The following is a 21,384-nucleotide window of genomic DNA, read 5'->3' as shown; positions in this document are numbered from 1 at the left end:
TGGGTCTGTTGTAATTTTGTATATTTGGAGTCCTATAAGCCTCTTGAACTTGATTTTCCATTTCATTCTTCAGATTTGGGAAATTTTCTGATATTATTGCATTGAATAGATTGTTCATTCCTTTGGCTTGTTTCTCTAAGCCTTCCTGATCCCAATAATTCTCAAATTTGGCCTTTTTCTGATATCCCATAGTTCTTGGAGATTCTGTTCAGGATTTCTTACCATCTTCTCTGTTTGTTCAACTTTGTTTTCAAGGTTAAATATTTTGTCTTCAATGTCTGAGGTTCTCTCTTCCAGGTGTTCTATCCTATTGGTTATGCTTTCTTTGGAGTTCTTAATTTGGTTTATTGTTTCCTTCATTTCAAGGATTTCTGTTTGCTTTTTTTTTCAATATCTCTAACTCTTTATTGAAATTATCTTTTGCTTCCTGTATTTGCTCTTTTAACTGTCAATTGGTGCTATCATTCAATGCCTGCATTTGCTCTTTCATCTCATCATTTGCTTCTCTGATCATTTTAATTATGTACATTCTGAACTCCCTTTCTGTCATTTCTTCTGCCATGCTGTCGTTGGATTTTATTGATGTAACATCTAGATTTGTTTGGGACATTTTCTTCCCTTGTTTTCTCATATTGTTCAGGAATCAGTGGATCATTAAGATATTGCAGATTTCCTCTATTGACTTATAGTGTCCCTGAAGATTGCTAGTATATCCCCTCTTATCCTTCAGTAGCCTGAAGTCTTGGAGGAAGTTGATAATGCGGTGTTCCCCAAGGAAGCTGCCTCTCTGGAGTTGGTGACCCTCAGGTGGGGTATATTCCCTGATAGTGGGCAGAGGTGCCTCCACTTGTTGACCAATGGTCATCCAAAGGGGAACTAGGCTGTGGGCTGAGGCAAGGCCTGTTTGAGCCTGTGTCTCTGGTTTTACTGTCCTTGTGGGAAAACCTCCCCTGGCAGGGATGACTCACCCGGTGGGGAGGTCTTGCTGGTCAGTTCCCCTCCTAGAGGTTCTCCTCAATCTACAACTACCGCCTGGGCTGGGCTGTCTTCCCCTGCAATGTTCCCAGGGGCCCGGACCCACCTCCTGGGCCCGGGAGCCTCACCCTTCGCAGACGAGTCTCCTTAGGCTGCCTCTCCTCAGAGAATCTGCCCACAGTCCTGGAAACTTCGCTCCGCTCCCAGGCGTGTCCCCGTGTGGCTCTTCCACCAAGAAGCCGCCTAGCTCCTGGGACCCTGCTCTACACCTAATCACCTGGCTATGCGGCCCCTCCTCTGAGCTGCCACCTGGAGCCCCGAACAATAGCTCCAATACCCAGAGACCCGCCACACACCTCTTTCTCCGGACAGCGGCCCGGTTTCCGACGCAGTCACTAGGAGTCCAAGCAACTCACTTCGTGTCTCCTCCTCCCACCAACCGCCTGTAGCCCTAGGCACTCACTCCGAGTCCACGTGACCCGCCCTGTTCCTCCTCCTCCTCGAGGTAGCCCCCCGGGTGTTCAGGAGCGGTCGCTAGGAGACCAAGCGACCCACCGTGCTCCTCCTCCAGGCAGGCCACCGGTGTTCAGAAGTGGTCGCTTTGAGTCCAAACAACTCACCACTCGCCTCCTCCTCTGGCAACCGCCTGTGGCTCTGATGCAGTCACTCCTAGAACAAGTGACCCACCGCGATTCTCCTCTTCCTCCGGGCAACCCCCCGGTGTTCAGAAGCGGTCGTTCTGAGTCTAAACAGCTCGCCACGCAACTCCTCCTCAGGCAGCCGCCCGGAGCCCCAGTGGTTGCTCCGAGTCCAAGCGCTGTGCTGAGCCGCCTCCTCTACGGTGACCCCAGTTGTCCATGTTTACTGCTCCAGTGGGGGGAGGGGCGTCTCGCCGAGCAACTCTACTTCACAAAGTTCCCTGCGTTCCGGGGCTACCGCCCCATCCGGGACGCCTCCCCAATGGGAGAGACTCACCCGGCGGCTTTGAGTTGGTCCCAAGTCTCTCACTATCTCCTCTTTTGAATCCTGCGTCCTGGAGCAACATGAAATGCAGCCACCCTCTAGTCCGCCATCTTGAAACCTTTTAATTTCTTGACAGTAATTGAGTGGTCACTGCAAGTGGACATGTGGCTGGAGAAGGTGAATCCTTGAGGACATGGCTTTGGGGTATATATTTTGTTTCTAGTGGTGTATTTGCTCTCTTTGCTTCCTTATTATCATGTCCTGAGTTAATCCCCTCCACAACATTCTTCTGCTATGATGTTCAGCTTCACCTCCAGCCCTGAGAAATGGAGAAGGCTGTTTATGTACTGCATCCTCTGAAACCATGAGCCCCAAAATAAACTTTTTCTCTTCTAAAATTGTTTTCATCAGATCTTTTGGTCACAGCAGCGAAAAATCAGACTGAAAAAATGCTCTAATATCCTGTGAATTGGACAATAACCCATAGGTTTTTCACTTTATTCCATATAAACATCATTTGAGGGATCTTCCTAATATGAAGATTCCATATATCATATGTGTCCCTGGGTTCAGTCCTCAGTATCACATTAAAAAACAAAGGCCAGAATAGATATTTTATTTGTTGAATTAATAAATTAATAAATGATTATTAAGTTACAACATGACAACAATGAAAACAATGATGAATTAAAGTTGATTTTGAAATTCATGTTATTTCTGAGTATAACATTTACCTATGTCATATATATATGTCATATTTGAAATATAATGCATGCTTTGATAACAAAATATGATATGAGCAGGGAAAATAAGTGTCCATAAAATCTTACTTCTCCAATAAGGAGGCCTTTAATAACAAGAATTTTTGGAATACAATACAAAATTTATGAAACAAAAACAAAATTGATCAGACTTTGAAGTTCTTGGAGCACCAGGTGCAAAATTAGAAAGAGAGAAAAACACGTCCAGTTCCCATCCTTGCAGTATCAGGGCTCTAGCATTCTTTGGAGGCAAGAAAATTCATCTTGCATGTTTATTACCAAAATCTACAAATGACAACTCTGAAATGGAGAGCTTATAAGTATTTACAATAAAGCATATTTTTGCATAATCTGGTAGCTACTATGTTAGAGCTAGGGAAATTATCAATATTAAATTAAAATATGTTCTAAGTAAAATTATTAAACAATAGGGTGTCAGTAAATGTTCAATGCTATGGAAACTAGAAAAAGGTTTGTAGTTAGGTAGGTCTGTATTCAAATTGCTGCTTTGTCAAAAATATGCCATACAACTTTATATACATCATTTTACTGCCTTGAACTTCTGTCATCTCATCTGGAAATAAGCTTATGAATAACTCAAACACTCTGGAAAGCAGTGTGGAGAATCCTAAGAAAACTTGGAATGGACCCACCTTTTGACCCAGTTATCCCACTCCTCGGCCTATACCCAAAGGACTTAAAATCAGCAAACTACAGTAACACAGTCACATCAATGTTTATAGCAGCTCAATAGCTAGATTGTGGAACCAACCTAGATGCCCTTCAATTGATGAATGGATAAAGAAACTCTGGTATATATACAAAATGAAATACTATTCAGCCATAAAGAAGAATAATATTATGGCATTTGAAAATAAATGGATGGAATTGGAGAATATCATGCTAAGTGAAATAAGCCGAGCCAAAAAAACCAAAGGCCGAATGTTTTCCCTGATAAGTGGAGGATAATATATAATGGCGATGGGGGCGGGGAATGAGAGAATAATGGGGGGACTTTACTATATGTGGAAGAAAATGAGAGGGGGGGTATGAAAAATGGTGGAATTAGACAGACATCATTGCCCTATGTACATGTATGATTACACAAATCGTATGAATCTGCATTGTGTATGACCATAGAAATGAAATTATGTCCCCATTTATGTACAATGAATCAAAATGCAGTCTGTAAAAAACTAAAAGCTAAATAAAAATAAAAAAAAGAAAAAAAATTTTAGTATTCATGGGAATTAAATAAGATATGCTATACTAATATCTTGCATGTAACAATAATAATAGTAATAGATTATGCATTTACTACATCTTTGATATATTTACTTATAATTTTATCAAATACACTCTGAATTAAAACTCACAATAGTTCTGCTGGTTTGGTTTTATATACTGTTTTTTTTTTTTTTGTCATACTTTCCTTGAAAAACAACAGTTTGGATATACAGAAAGGATAATTAGGCAAAAATCAAACATGTACCTAGTAATAAAGCCTTGATTTCACACTGAGCAGATATACTCCAGAACCTGAGTGCTTACCCTGTACAACCTCCTAATACTGTATTTCTGTAATAACTGTGCAGTATAGTAAACTGATTCTGATTAAATATTATAAAAACTCAATGTGATGTGGCAGTCTCTGTTCACAATAATCTGGGGTCTCTTCAAATGCAAAGTTTATATGTCACTATCTGAATGAACATGGAAATTGTCATATGAGTTCAAGTGGCCAAAGGAATGTGAATGGAAGATATGTCTGCTATTTCAATATAGAAGATTTTAAAACAGTACCAATTTGTTATATTGTTGTATTGTCACAAAGGATATAAAATACAATATAGAAACAACATTTTCATGAAAATGTGAGAATGAAATAAAAATGCATACACACTATGTTCCTGTGTTGGTATGGAAGTTACCTACTCATAATCCAACAGTCTATGCTGTCTATAAAGGATATTAGGACATAAAGAACACATTTTTCTTTCTAATTGTTTATTGTTTTGATAATACCATTTTGATCATTATATCTGGAAGAACATCATGCCAGTATTTTGAAAAAGTGAAATTCGGAAAACAAGTACTAAAGTATTAAATGAGCTTTTCCTAAACTTCTAAATCTGTGGTTGTCTGTTGTTGCTTTACCCCTTGTGAGTTGCAATGATACTGTAATCATGGAGAGAAAGCTTTTGGGTCTTTCACAAATTAAGAAACAGATATAATTTAATCAATTTGCATAAAAACAATGTAACAGCTGATTATTTATCATATCACTTATCTGTCTAACTTATGACAATTTCAAATGTAATTTTAGACTATAGTTTTGTTTGTACTGATTATAGATTCAATAAAACTTAAAAGACTATAAGCTTCTGGAAGTCAGGGATTATGGCATGTGCATCTTCTTTTTATTTCTTTTTGTTTTTAGATATACATGAGAGTAGAGTGTATTTTGACATATTATACAAACAGGAAGTATAACTCATTCTAATTAGGATTCCATTCTTGTGGTTATACATGATGTGGAGTTTCACTGGTGGTGTATTCATATAGGAACATAGGAAAGGCGTGTCCAATTCATTCTATTGACTTTCCTATTCCCATCCGCTCACCCTTCTCTTCATTTCCCTTTGTCTAATCCAAAGAACTTCTATTCTTCCCTCCCTTCCACCTTATTGTGTATTAGCATCCACATATCAGAGAGAACATCTGGCTTTTGGGTTTTTTGTGATTGGCTTATTTCACTTAGCATGATAGTCTCCAGTTCCATCCATTTACCAACAAATGTCATAATTTCATTCTTCTTTATGGCTGAGTAATATTTAATTGTGTATACATACCACCTTTTCTTTGTCCATTCATTTGTTGAAGGGTATGCAGGTTGGTTCTGTAGTTTAGCTATTGTAAATTGAGTTGCTATAAACATTGACATGAATGTGTCACTGTAGTATGCTGATTTTAAGTCATTTTTAATTTATTTTTTATTTTTACAGACTGCATTGTGATTTTTAAGTGTATGTCTAAGAGCAGGATAACTAGACCAAATGGTTCCATTCCAAGTTTTCTAAGGAATTTCTGTGATACTGAGTGATTACACCAATTTGCAGTCCCACCAACAATGTATGAGTGTACCCTTTTCCCCACATCCTCTCCAACATATATTGTTAACTGTGTTCTTCATAATTGCTATTCTGACTAGAGTGAGATGGAATCTCAGTGTAGTTTTAATTTGCATTTCTCTAGTTACTAGAGATGTTGAGCATTTTTTCATATGTTTGTTGATCAATTGTATATCTTCTTCTGTGAAGTTCCTGCTCAGTTCCTTTGCCCATTTATTGTTGTGTTATTTTGGCTTCTCTCTCTCTTTCTCTTTTTCTCTCTCTTATTTTTTTATGTTAAGGTTTTTTAGTTCTTTATTTATCCTGGAAGTTAATGCTCTATCTGAGGTGCAGGTGGCAAAGATTTTCTCCCATTCTGTAGGCTCTCTCTTCACTTTCCTAATTGTTTCCTTTGCTGTGAAGAAGCTATTTAATTTGATATAATTCTATTTATTGATTCTTGACTTTACTTCTTGGACTTTAGGAATCTTGTTGAGGAAGTTATGCCTAAGCCAACATAAATAGTTGGGCCTACATTTTCTTGGAGTAGGTACAGGGTCTCTTGTCTAATGCCTAGGTCCTTGATCTACTTTGGGTTGAATTTTGTCCAGAGTGAGAGATAGGAGTTTAATTTCATTCTGTTACATATGTATTTCCAGTTTTTGCATCACCATTTGTTGAAGAGGCTATCTTTTTTCCAATATATGTTTATGGTGCCTTTGTTTAGTATGAGATAACTGTATTTTTGTGAGTTTGTCTCTGCATCTTGTATTTTGTTCCATTGGTCTTCATGTCTGTTTTTGTGCCAATACCATGCCACTTTTGTTACTATAGCTCTGTGGTATAGTTGAAAATCTGGTATTGTGATGCCTCCTGCTTCACTTTTCTCACTAAGGATTACTTTGGCTATTTTGGACCTCTTATGTTTCCAAATGAATTTCATGAGTCATGTTCATATTTGAGAATGTAATGCTAGTATTCTTTCAGCAAATTGAATAAATAAATAAATTTGCCATTCTCTAGCAATGAAAAGTGCTAGTAAGTAAAAGACTATTTGACATTTCAGGTATACTTAATCTTCACACTTACTTCTTCTTTTAATAATTAGATTATGTGATCTTATTTCTCATTATATTTCTGTAAAATATTTTACTTTTTATTAACATCTATTATACATATTAATGGTGTTCAGTGAGATATATCAACACAGGCATATAGTGTTTACTGATCCGATCCAGTCTTCCTTCCCTTTATCTCCCCTCCCCCTCTATATACTTCCCAATCTGTAGCAATCACTATTCTACATTCAAGTAGACATTTTTAGCTTGAACATATGTTGTACTTATCTTTATGTGTCTTCCTCATTTCATTTAAAATAATGCCCTCCAGTTCCATCCATTTTATTGCAAATGACAATACTTCATTTATCTTTGTGGCAGAATAATACTACCTTGTATATGTTGCCATATTTTATTCATCCATTTATCCATTGATGAATTGTTTTCTTAGCTATTATGGATAGTGCTACAATAAGTATAAATGGACAATCTTTATGGCAAATCACGAAGGCAATTCAATAGGGAGAAAAGAGAATTTTCAAGAATGGTCCAGGAGCAACTAGACATCCATAAGGGAACACATTATTACTTATATTTTATATCATACAAGTTAGTTAAATTTAAATGAACTGCAAACATAATACAGAACAAATATGAAGCTTTTACAAGGAAACTTTAGAGGGATATCTTATTAGCTTTCCATTATGGTAAAAAACACACCTGAAGTACTTTTTAAAAGAAGTTTTATTTTGGCTCATACTTTGGGAAGTTTCAGTCCATGGTTGACTAAAACCATTACTTTTTGGGTCTGTGCTGAGGCACCTACCTCATGGCAGGAAGCATATGGGAAAGAAAAGTCTGTTTAGCTCATTGCCAGGGTGCAAGTGGGAGTCCATCTTCCCATAATTCTTTTTGAGGATATGTACTCAGTGACCTTAAACTCCAATTAGGGCCAACTGCTTACACTTCCCTCCAACTTTCAATGGTGTGAATCTGGGGACTGAACATTTAACAAATAGATATACCTTTGGGGGACATTCCAGTCTAATCTATACCAGATCTCTTTGCCACTTTGTACAACAAAATATTTGTTAAACTACAATAAAAAATAATGACAAAAGAATAACAAATAAATCAGACCTAACCAAATTTAAAACTACCATCAGTAAAAGGCACCATTCAAGAAATTGAAAAGGAAAGTCAAAGACTGGCATAAAATATTCTAAAAGGTTTATTGTGGCCATGCACCATGGCACATGACCAGTGACTTGGCAAACTGAGGTAGAGGATCATAGATTCCAGGTCAGCCTCTGCAACTTCAGGAGACCCCGTCTAAATACAAATAAAATTAAAAGGACTGGAGATATAGCTCAGTGGTACAGTACTCCTGGTTTCAGTTCATAGTAACCCCACCTTGCAAAAAGACTTATTATAACAAATGTTGGTCAGGATACAGAGTACCTATTCCTCTCATACATTTGTGGTCAGACTGGGGAATGATACACCTACATTAATATCTGGCAGTTTCTTTTAATATAAACATATACTTATCCTATGATCTATAATTTCTTAACCTAGATATTTACTCCAAATATATGAAAACCAATGTCCACCAAAAGGCTCATGTCGAGATTTTTTTATAGCATTACTATTAATGATAAGACCATATTGGAACACCCAAGGTCCACTGGAGAATGGATAAACCAACTTTGGCTTACCTATAAAATGAAATCCTACTCACTAATTTTAAGGAATAAACTAATGATATATATAACAGTTTGGATTACTCTTAGGAAGATTATTTTGAGTGAAAGATATCACAAATTACATTATTAAAACCAGTTTATATGAATTTAAAGACTAGGCAAACTTGTAATGGTGGCACATGACTATAATCCCAGCCATTTGGGAAACCGAGAAGCAGGAGTATGACATGTTCCAAGCCAACCTTAGCAAATTAGCAAGACCCTGTCTCAAAATGAATCAAATAAATAAATAAATAAAATGAAAAGATCTGGAGATGTTTCTCAATGGTAAAACACCTTTAGTTTCACTCTCCAGTACCCACCTCCAAAATAAAGAGTAGGAAAAAAACTAACCTGAGGATTAGAGATGTAGAAATCAGAATAGTGATTTCCTGTTTGGTTATATGTAGAAGTGTTTATGGTAAGTGGGAATGAGTAAACATTGTGTGAGAGTATACATATGTATTTTTAGAAATTTCATATGTATATAAAAGATATATGTGTATGGGTATGTGTTTATATCTAACATTCAGGAGATCTCCCATTTTTGAATGACTATAAAGTATTTCATCACATGAATCTCTCATTATTGTTTGACTTGTCTGCTATTGATGAAAAATGGAATGTATCAATGAATTCTTGTATATGAAACTTCATATACTTACTGTGGTAGATGGGATAATGCCCACCAAAGATATTCACATATGAATGCCCAAATGTGACTGTTACTGTATATGTCCAAAGAAAATCTGTAGATGCCACTAAGATAAGGATCTTGAGATAGGAAAGTTATTTCCTATAAAATAAAAAAAAATGGTGGTCCCAATATAATTACAAGGGTTCTTAAGAGGGAAGCAGAATGTCAGATTCTGAATAAAAGGGTCATGGTAAGAAATGGAAACAGAGGTGAGAAGGAGATACAACAAAGTAGCCAGCAATAAAAGGACACAGGTAGCATTAGAAACTGGAAAAGGCAAGGAAAGAGATACTTTCCTGAAACCTCCAGAAAGATTTCATTGCTACTGATGCTGATTGATTTTAGCTCTAAGAATAATTTCAGACTTCTGAATTCCAGATCTGTGAGGTAAGAAGTTTATGTAACTTAAGTCACAAATTTTGTGGTAGGACTTGACAGGACTAGGTATTATCAATCAATTTTGGTCAAATCCCAAAGAATAAAAGCAATATATACTTCAGTTTTCATTTTTCTGATTATAAGTGAGTTTGACCATATTTCCACATTTGTAATTACTTTAGCTTCCTAGGAGTTAGTTTCTTATTGGCAATATAAATATAAATATACTACTAATGAATTTAGTGAAATTTTGTGAAAATGATTTATACATAATGCATTTTAATATACAGTGTTTATTTTACTTATTTATATTTAGTTGGATATAATGTCTTTATTTATTTTATTTTTTTGTGATACTGGGGATCGAACTCAGGGCATTGTGCTTTCGAGGCGAGCACTCTACCAGTTGAGCTGTCTCCCCAGCCCAATGTCTTTATTTTTATGTGGTGCTAAGGATTGAACTCGTATGCCTCACACATGCTAGGTGAGCCATTTACCAGCCCCGTTTAATTATTATTAATAATTTTTCTCCCAATAATTATATGATCATCAAATTAAAAATGATTAGCTCAATAGAAACAGCATATACAATTTTGATATTATCTCTTTCATATTCTGAAATTTATTTATCAATGTAGGATGTATAGTTTCCTATTGCTGCTGTAACAAGTTACTCAAAGTTTATTGTTTTAAAATGATAAAAAATTATTCTAAAGTTCAGAAGGTCAAAATGAGTTTCAGTAGTGTAAAATCAACTTGTCAGTGGAGCTGCATTAGTTTTGGAGCCACTGGGACAGACCTGTCTACTTGCCTTTGCAGGTTTTTGAAACTGTACTCATTCCTTGGCTTATTAAAGCCTTTCCATCTTCAAAACTATCAGTAGCAGTTGAGTCTTTCTAATCCTCTCATGTTTCTGATTCTTTGTTTTGCTTCCCTCTTTGATTATAAGCATACTTGTGCTTTCATTAAGCCTTCTCAGAAAACCCAAGACAGTTTCCCCCACTTCAGGTCAGTTGATTAGTACCCCTAATCCTAATAATAACCTTATTTATAACTTTCGTTATTTAACCAAACATACACAGAAGTTCTGAAAATTAGCATGTGGTTAATTTGAGGAAACCATTACTCTGCCTACCACATAGCCCTTATTTTGTTTTCCCTGATGTCTTCCAGTGGACACAGTATGACTTTATTGATGCAGTTGGTTGAGGTAGTATCAGGGTCTATTATTTAAAAATAATTAGCATCAGAAAAGTTTGGAGTTTGCTGTTTATAGCCGCACTGTTTTGTACATATCACTTAAATTCTTTGGACCATGTTAGTTTAGCTATCTGTAAAACAGGAATAATAAATATGCTTACCTGTTAACTTTCAGTGTGGTTATAAGAAAGGAATTACCTGATAATAGTAATATTGAGATAGTAATAACCATTAATGAACTTTTACTATTTGAGACATACAGAGGAAGACCTAAGCAAATATTTATTTATTTTTCCCTTCATCACACTAGAGTGTTGACTAGAAACCCTTAGAAAAGTGCCATGGTGGCTTCTGGATACTCAAGTGATTAAGAATTTCTTCTGTTATTGCTCCTGCAGAGATACAGTTTATCATTGTCAGTAAAGCTCCAACCGATTTGCTGTCATTAAAGCAGGTGTTTGTGAGGGAGCAGTTGCACTGACATTAATTGAATTGATTGGTCTGAATGTTTTACAAACTGAAGACCTGAGCTACAGAACACAAGATGTAAAGTAGGTGGTCTAGTCAAAATTTGAACATTATCATAAACAATTTTTAGATATTCTTGTAGTCTTTAAGAAAATTCTAAGGAAATTCTCCTGTCTGGAGTGGAACAGTTGCCTTTCTGTTCCTCCATTGTAGCACTTGATTCTTCTATTCATTGTACTTCATTGTCAAATGTAGGAGTTTATTTGGGATTGTGCAATGGAAAAGGTGCTGCTGGCTACATTGCTGAGGAATATAATGAATAGCTGTACTGTTGCTCTACATTATCAGGATGGAAATGACTGAAAAGCAGCTGCAGATCATATCAGTGCTTTTTTCCCTTGTGTCTCCCTTCATCTTGAGCAGCATAATTGGATGATACTTTCTTTTCAAACTGATCATGCTTACGTTCGCCTTAGTATTGTTTACTTGGCATTTCCTTTGAACAAAATAATGAATTCCATTTCCTTTTAGTCATATTCTGTTTGATCCATTTAGCTCTTTGAAGACTGTCAGTAGAGCTATGTAGAAAAGTGGTCTGTGGGGATAAATTTAGGTTTTTGACATTAACCTTTTAGGCATATTCATCTTTAACAAATGAGACTTTTTCATATTTCTCACCTCTTTGTATCCATTTAACACTGATCAATCCTTACCTTTGTTTTACTATTTTATATGTTGATGCATTTATTATTGTAGTGTTTGTGTTGTGTGTGTTATATTCAAGATATAAATGAAACTGCTGTACACTGACATTTTAAATATGTTTAAATTTCTCAAACACATTTTATTGTGCATAAATTGAAAACTGTAACAATGATGAAATATTTTATGTAGTTATAATAATTTAATAATTATATAAAATTTTCAGAGTAGTAGTAGTAGTCTATAGATACACTTCCTCTAGAAAATATTTTGCAATTTAAAAAGTTATTCTTTTTGTAATTGAGGTTCTAATTCTCCTTGGTTATGTAAATGCTACATATACCTGAAAGAAAACATTGGACTGTATTTTTTGCTAATTATAACGTATTAATTAATTAATCTTCATTAACTAGAGTGAGTTTTCTTTAATGTGTCTAAAAATAAAATGAATCAATAACTGTGTTCAGCTTTTATTGCTCAGTCTTCCAGGCACACAGCCCAGGTTCATGCTGGCCTCCTGCCCCACTGAGACAAGAATTTCTGCCAGTCCTGTGGTCCCTAGTTAATTAAACAGAATTATGTATCCAGTGGTTTCAGTGTCATCTGCAGTACAGGGTTGACTATAGAGCCAGGCTAACTTAAACTGCTGTAAGACTCCATTTAAATGGAACAAATTTGAAATGTTCAACCCTCCTTGTCATATAGCCAAGGTTTGAATGGTATAAACCAGGCTCTTATTTAATATAGCAAGATTGGTCATAGTGTCAGGAACCATGCTGGATATAGTAGTGGAAACTTGCTGCCACATTGTAGTTTGAAAATGTGTATTAACTCTTCAATGTTTAATTTGAAATTCATGTGTCTCTGTAAAAATAATGATCATAATAAAAGGATCAATGGAGGTCTATTTCACAAGATCTCCTGTTGTAAAGTTTTTGACTTACCTAAGGTCATAAGACCTTTTGGTTTTCATTGTGGCCTAATATCTTTGTACTGTTATCATAGAAGCTATTGATTTCCCACTGTTACATTAATAGCAGAGTAATTTTTCTATAATAATTCTTGAAATTAATCCTTATATCCAAATTGGGATAAGTACTTGTATGTTATTGAATTGTGCAGATGACTTAAATTTTCTCTTTAAGTATCAATGTTTAAAGTACTCTGGGGAGTTTTAGGAAATATTTCACTATATTCTTTCTTTATTAAACAGATGAATTATGATGTAAGAAATCTCAATTCCATTTATGGGTCTGCTCAGTTTTTATAACTTAAAACTGTGTAATCTTATAAGGAGTTTTCTCAAATTAAAACATGAAATTTGGCCCGTGGGCATAAAAAATAACACTCAAAATCACCAGTAGTCAGAAAATGCAACCCAGAACTATAATGAAATATCACATTTTACTTGTTAGAATGACTATTATCAAAAAATTAAAGATGGGCTGGGGTTGTGACTCAGTGGCAGAGTGATTGCCTAGCACATGTGAGCCAAGCACATGTTCGATCATTAGCACCACATTTAAAAAAAAACATAAAATAAAGGCATGCCATCCATCTACAACTACAAAAATTATTTTAAAAAATTAAAGATAAAAATTGCTGGTAATTGTGTGGAGAAATCAAAATGTTTGTACACTGTTGTGGGGATTGTAAATTAGTATGGCCATCACAGAAAACAGCATGGAGGTTTCTCACAACATTAAAGGCAGAACTACCACATGATCCAACAATGCTATTACTGGGTATATATCTAAAGAAAATGAAATCAGTGTACCAAAAAGATACCTGAATGCCCATGTTTATCATATCACTATACACAACAGACCATATATGGAATCAACTGTAGTGTTCTTCAATGGGTAGATGAAGAAAGAAAATGCACTATGTATGCACAATAGAATACTACTCATCCTTAAAAAGGAAATCTTGGCAATGTCCCTTATCTATATAGACATAAAGACCTTAAACAGTATTAGGAAAACAAATACCACAAACGTAAAACAGATTGTTCATCATAAGCAAACAGGATTTATCATAGAAATGCATTTTGTTCTAACACATGAAAATCAATAAATAAACAATAGGAACAATCACATGATCATCTAAATTAATACAGAAAAACACTGACAAAATTCAACAACTTTTTGTACTAAAATATTCAACATATTAGGAAGAAAATAGGAGTTCCTCTACCTAATAATTTACATTTGTGGATAATCCAGTTAACATCATACTCAAACATGAAAACCTGGAAGATTTTTGCCCTAAGATCAAGATGCTGTGTTCACTATTTCTACTCATCATTTTACTAGAGATTCTAACTGGGGCAATTAGGTCAATAAAAGAGTATCCAGATTGAAAAGAAGAAACAATAATATCTATATGTGCAGATGTTATGATATTTTATATTATATATTATATATAAAAAATCTTTATTTTTCAACACACATTAAAAGCTATTAGCACTTATAAGTTTGAAATTGTTTTAGCATACAAGCCCAACATAAAAAATTAAGTGAATTTTTATATGGTAAGAATAGATAGTTTGAAATAATCAAGAAGAATGCTAAGTACAAATGTATCAAAAATGTATAGCAGCAAGTTTAACAAAGGAAGTCTTATACACAGAAAATATAAAACACCTCTGATAAAGACAAACAGGAAGATATATAATTTTCATAAATTGAATACTTAATATCATTATAATGGAAATACTCACCAAAGTGATCTGCAGATTCACTGCAGTACTTGCAAAACCCAACTCCATGTTTTTTTTTCAAAACTTAACATGCCAATTTTAAAATTTACATGAAATTTCAACAGTGCCCAAATAGCCAAAAGAGTTTTGGAAAAGAAAAGTAGTTCGAGGATTTATGCTTCTCAATTTTAAAATTTGCTTCTTATGCACAGTAAACAAAATAGTGTGATATTGACATAAAGGTAGATCTATAGACCAAACGAATAAAAATTAGGATATAGGTTAAAAACAACATATCTATAACCAAATAATTTTCTACTAGGGTTCCAAGGCCATCTAATGGGGAAAGAATAATCTTTTCAGTAAATAATGCTAGGTGAACTGTAAAAAAAAAAATTGTAAAAAAAAACTGCAAAAACATGTACCTGGACCTTTATCTCACACTATATAAAAATTAATTCCAACTGTAACAAAGAACAAAGTGTAGGAGCTAAAAATATAAGAAAACCTATGCATGAGTCCTCTTGACCTTGTGTTAGGCAGAAATGTCATTGATATGAGAACTAATGCTCATGCAACCAATACACACTCACAAACCAATACATTCATACACGTATACATACATACATATACATATGCATGCAATTTTATAAATATTAAAAAATTTTATTTCCCAGAAAACTATCAGGAAAATGAAAAGACAACTTGAAGGTAGATGCAAAGTTTTGTGAATTAAGTATTCGATGACAGATTAATATCTAGAATAAAAAGAACACTTATAAATCAATCATAGCAGACAACCCAATTAAAATTGGCATATTATGTGTGTAGACATTTTTCCAAAGAAGATATACAAATGGCCAATAAACACAAGAAAAGATACACAGCATCATTAGTAATTAGGGAAATACAAAGCAAATCCACAAAGAAACAATGGTTCATAACCATGGGTTATAAAATAAAAAAGCAAATAAATCAACAAGTGTTAGCCAGGATGGGAGAAATTGGAACCTTCATTCTTAGCTGGTAGGAATGGGAAGTGGTACAGCTGTTGTGGCAAACAGTGTGAATATTCTCCAAAAGGTTAAACACAGAGATACCATGTGATATAATGCCTAGGTATACACCGAATAAAGAAGAATTTGGAACATTTTACTATAATAATAAACATCATTTTGATAAGGTAGGGAAATTCACAATAAAATAATTATAATCTTAATATTCATAAGAAAATGTAAAAACCAGGGAGATATCAAAATTCTTGGTCCAAGAAACTTTCTGGAACCAAAATGTGGCTACCAGAGGAAGAATGCTGTGCCTGTACCTGGTATACCAGTTGGATCCTATGCACAGCCTTGGCAGGCTAACCAAGAATTTACATTAATGCATCAATTGAACATGAATGTTGACTACAGACATAAGATGGGACATAGGTAGAATTAGGAAATCCTGGCTCTATTGCTCTTGTTCTTGATCATGGGAAAACGCAGAATATAGTAAACGTTTTCCACAGCACACCAAAAGCAAATATTTCAAAAAAAAGTAGAAAATTATTCATAGAATTTAACCTCATAGTTTTTTCCAATGAATTTTTTTTTAATTTTATTATTATTTTATTTGTTCTAATTAGTTATACATGACAGTAGAATGCATTTCGACACATCATACATAAATGGAGCACAATTTCTCATTCTTCTGGTGTACATGATGTAGAATCATGCCAGTTGTGTAATCATATATGAACATAGGATAATAATGTCCAATTCATTCAATTATCCTTCCTACCCCCATAAACCCTCCCCTCCCTTCACTCCTCTCTGTCTATTTCTAAGTACATTTAGTCTTCCCTAGCTTGCCCCTCCAAGAGGATCAGCATCCGCATACTAGAGAAAACATTTGGTCTTCAGTTTTTTGGCTCATTTCACTTAGCATAATATTCTCCAGCTCCATCCATTTACCAGCAAATGCCATAATTTTATTCTTCTTTGTGGCTAAGTAATATTCCATTGTGTAAGTATACTGTATTTTCTTTATCCATTCATCTGTTGAAGGTCATCTAGGTTGGTTCCATAGTTTAGCTATTGTGAATTGAGCTGCTATAAACATTGGTATGGCTGTGTCACTGTAGTGTACTCATTTTAAGTTCTTTGGGTATAAACCAAGGAGTGAGATAACTGGGTCAAATAGTGTGTCCATTCCAAGTTTTCTGAGGAATCTCCATACAGCTTTCTAGAGTGACTGCACCAATTTGCAACTTCACCAGCAATGAGTGTGCCTTTTATCCCATAACCTTGTCAACATCTATTATTGCTTGTATTCCTGATAATAGCCATTCTAATTGGAGTGAGATGAAATGTTAGAGTAGTTTTGATTTGCATGCATCTAACTGCAAGAGATGATGAACATTTTTAAATATTTATTGATCATTTGTATATCTTCTTCTGTGAAGTGTCTGCTCATTTCCTTAGCCCATTTATTGATTGGGTTATTTGTTTGTTTGGTGTTTTTTGAGTTCTTTATATATCCTGGAGATTAGTGCTCTATCTGATGTGTGTGTGGTAAAGATTTTCTCCCATTCTGTAGGCTCTCTCTGCATGTTATTGTTTGCTTTGCTGAGAAAAAGCTTGAGTTTCAATCCATCCCATTTCTTGATTCTTGATTTTATTTCTTGTGCTTTAGGAGTCTTGTTAAGGAAGTCAGGTCCTAAACCAATGTGATGAAGATTTGGGCCTACTTTTCCTTCTATTAGGCACAGGAACTTTGGTCTTATTCCTAGGTCCTCAATCCACATTGAGTTGAGTTTAGAGACCTACCCAAACTGAATCAAGAGGACATACACAATTTAAATGATCAATTTCAAGCAATGAAATACTAGATGCTATCAAAAGTCTACCAACAGAATGAATCAAACACCATTACTCTATGTAAATGTATGATTACGCTAATGGTATGCCTCTACTTCATGTACAAAGAGAGAAACATGATGAATCTCATTTGTTTACATTAAAAATAAATTTTAAAAAAGCCTACCAACCAAGAAAAACCCAGGATGAGACAGATTCTCAGCAAAATCTACAAGACCTGCAAAGAACTAACACCAATACTCCTTAAATAATTTCATGAAATAGAAAAGGAGGAAATCCTCAAAAACTCATCCCAGGAGGCTCTTATCACCCTGATACAAAAATATATCAAGGAAAGAATACTTTGAATCAATATCCCTGATGAACATAGACACAAAAATTCTAAATAAAATTCTGTGAAATTCCATACAGAAGCATATTGAAAAGACAGTGCAACATGATCAAGTGGTGTTCATCCCAGGTATGCAAGGTTGGTTCAACATATGGAAATCAATAAACATAATTCATCATATCAATAGACTTAAAGACTAGAAACATATGATCATCTCAATACATGCAGAAAAATACAGTACCCCTTCATGTTCAAAACACTAGAAAAACTAGGGCTAGTAGGAACATACCTCAACATTGTAAAAGCTATCTACGGTAAGCCCATGGTCAATGTCATTTTAAATGGAGAAAAATTGAAAGCATTCCCTATCAAAGCAGAATCAAGAAAGGGATGCCCCTGTTCTAACACTTCTATTCAACATAGTCCTGGGAACTCCAGCCAGAGCAATTAGATAGACAAAAGAAATTACAGGTTTACAAATAAGAAAAGCAGAACTCAAATTATCAGTATTTCCTGACAACATGATTCTATTTTTAGAAGATCCAAAATATTCCACCAGATAACTTATAGAGCTAATAATTGAATTCTGCAAAGCATCAGGATATTAAATCAATACTTATAAATCAAATGCATTTCTATACATAAGTGGTAAATCCACAACAAGAGAAACTAGGAAAACTACCCCTTTCACAATAGCCTCAAAAATTAAAATAAAATGCTTGGGAATCAATCTACCAAAAGATGTGAAAGACCTTTACAATGAGAACTAAAGAACACTAAAGAAAGAAATTAAAGAAAACCTTAGAAGATGGCAAGATCTCCCATGTTCTTGGATAAGCAGAATTAATGTCAAAATGGCCATAATACCAAAAGCATTATACAGATTCAATGAAATTAACTTTCAAATCCCAGTGTCATTATTCACTGAAATATAAAAAGCAATCATGAAATTTATTTGGAAAAATAAAAGAAACACAGAATAGCCAAAGCAATCCTTATCAAGAAGAGTGAAGCAGGCGGCATCACATTATCAGACCTTAAACTATTCAACAGAGCAATAGTAACAAAAAGAGCATGGTAATGGCACCCAAATAGACAGGTAGATCAATGGTACAGAAGAGAAGACAAGCAAACCAACATAAATACAGGGATCTCATACTAGACAAAGGCACCAAAATAATTTATTGAAGAAAAAATAGCCTCTCCAACTAATGGTGCTGGGAAAATTGAAAATCTCTATGTAGCAAAATGAAATTAAACCCCTCTGTCTCACTGTTTAGTTTTTGTTTGGAAGATCTATCCAGTGGTGAAAGAGCTGTGTTAAAGTCACTCAATATTATTTTGTTGTGATCTATTTGATACTTGAAATTGAGAAATGTTTTTTTTTTTTTTTTTTTTTTTGGCGGCACTGGGGGGTTGAACCCAGGGCCTTAAGCTTGAGAAAGGTTTTTTGATGTATGTAGGTGCTACATTTTCAGGGGCATTCATATTTATGATTGTTATATCTTGTTTCTGTATGATTCCATTAAGCAGATTGAAATGTCCTTCTTTATCCCTTTGGACTAACTTTAAAGTTCACTTTATCTCATATGAGAATGGAAACCCCTCCTTGTTTATACAGTCCAAGTGAGTGATATGTTTTTCCCAACCTTTCATCTTCAGTCTGTGGATGTCTTTTCCTAGGAGGTGAGTCTCTTACAGACAGCATATTATTGGGTAGTTTTTGTTAATTCAATCTGCCAGTCTATGTCTTTTGATTGATGATTTTAAGTCCTTAACATTCAGAGTTATTACTGAGATATAATTTGTATTTCTGGTCATTTTCTGGTTTATCTTTTTTTAATTGACTTAGTTTCTTCTTGGATTGACTTTTATTTTAGTGTAGTTCCTCCTTTTGCTGATTTTCATTATTTTTTCATTTCCTCCTTATGGAATATTTTGCTGAAAATGTTCTGTAGTGCAGGCTTTCTAGCTGTGAATTCTTTTAACTTTTGTTTATCTTGGGAGGTTTTCATTTCAGCTTCAAATCTGAAGCTTAATTTTGCTGGATATAAAATTCTTGATTGGCATCTATTTTCTTTCAGAGCTTGATATGTTATTCCAGGACCTCCTAGCATTGAGCATGTGGGTTGACAAATCAGCTGCGATTTGAATTAGTTTACCCCTGCACATAATCTGATATTTTTCTCTCATAGTTTTTAAAATTCTATCCTTATTCTATATGTAAGTCATTCTCATTATAGTGTTCCTTGTTGTGGGTCTGCTGTAATTTTGTACATTTGAGGTCCTGAAAACCTCTTGTAGTTGATTTTCCATTTCATTCTTTAGATTTGGGAAATTTACCTGATATTATTTCTTTGAAAATATTTTGCATTCCTTTGGTCTGTATCTCAACACCTTTGTCTATTCTAATAAATATTAATTTTGGTCTTTTCATGTTATTCCATATTTTTTGGAAGTTCTGTGCATGGTATCTTACCATCTTCTCTGTGCAGTCAACTTTATTTTCAAGAGTATATATTTTGTCTTCATTCCCTAAGGCTCTGTCTTCTAAGTAGTCTAGTCTGTTGGTGATACTTTCCATTCAATTTTTAATTTGATTTATTGTATCCTTCATTTTAAGGATGTCTTCTTGATTTCTTTTTATAATCCCTGCCTCTTTACTAAAGTGATCTTTAGATTTCTTTATTTTCTCTCTGATACCATCCATATTTTGAAGATTAGTTTAACTATGTACCTTCTACACTCCTCTGACATTTCTTATACTGTGTTGTCTATGGATTCTATTGTTGGAAACTCTTGGTTTGTGTGAGGTGCTTTGTTCCCTTGAATTTTCATGTTGTTTTTGTGTCTTCCTATCTAGAGGTATGGATCTAAAGTAGTACAGTTTCTACCCTGTAGTCTTATAGGGTCCCTGAAGGTTTCCATTACCTCACTTTTAAGGGGGAGACCAATATTAACAGCAGCCAATACAAACAATATACAACCTTAAATCAAATAACTCCTATAAAGGCGTCTACAGTTTTGTCATGATAAACAGAAATGACATGTTCAATTATTGTCTGCAGTAAACAGTGAGTTTGCTAAAAAGGTTTACCGTTTCAAATGATTGTTAAAGAAGGAACAGAATTAGTGTAGGATGTGATGTTTATGAGGGAGAAGGAGGGGGAAGATAGAGGTAAAAGTTTATAGTAAGAGCAAAGGAGTAATTAATAGAGGTTGGCTGTTAGAGAAGTGATAGAGATACCAGAGAGACAGATAAGTGAGAGAAAAGGTATATACAGATAAAAGTATAAGAATAAAATTATAAGAATACACAACAAATCTATAATCTACTATTCAGACATCCCATTCCATAATAAATTTATGCATGAAAAATATTTGGTATCAAAGATGGTTAGAGATGTGAGAGAGAAGGAATAAAAATGGAT

The sequence above is a fragment of the Sciurus carolinensis genome, chromosome X (genome assembly GCF_902686445.1).
Source record: "Sciurus carolinensis chromosome X, mSciCar1.2, whole genome shotgun sequence".
NCBI lineage: Eukaryota > Metazoa > Chordata > Mammalia > Rodentia > Sciuridae > Sciurus > Sciurus carolinensis.
This window is presented reverse-complemented; position numbering follows the sequence as displayed.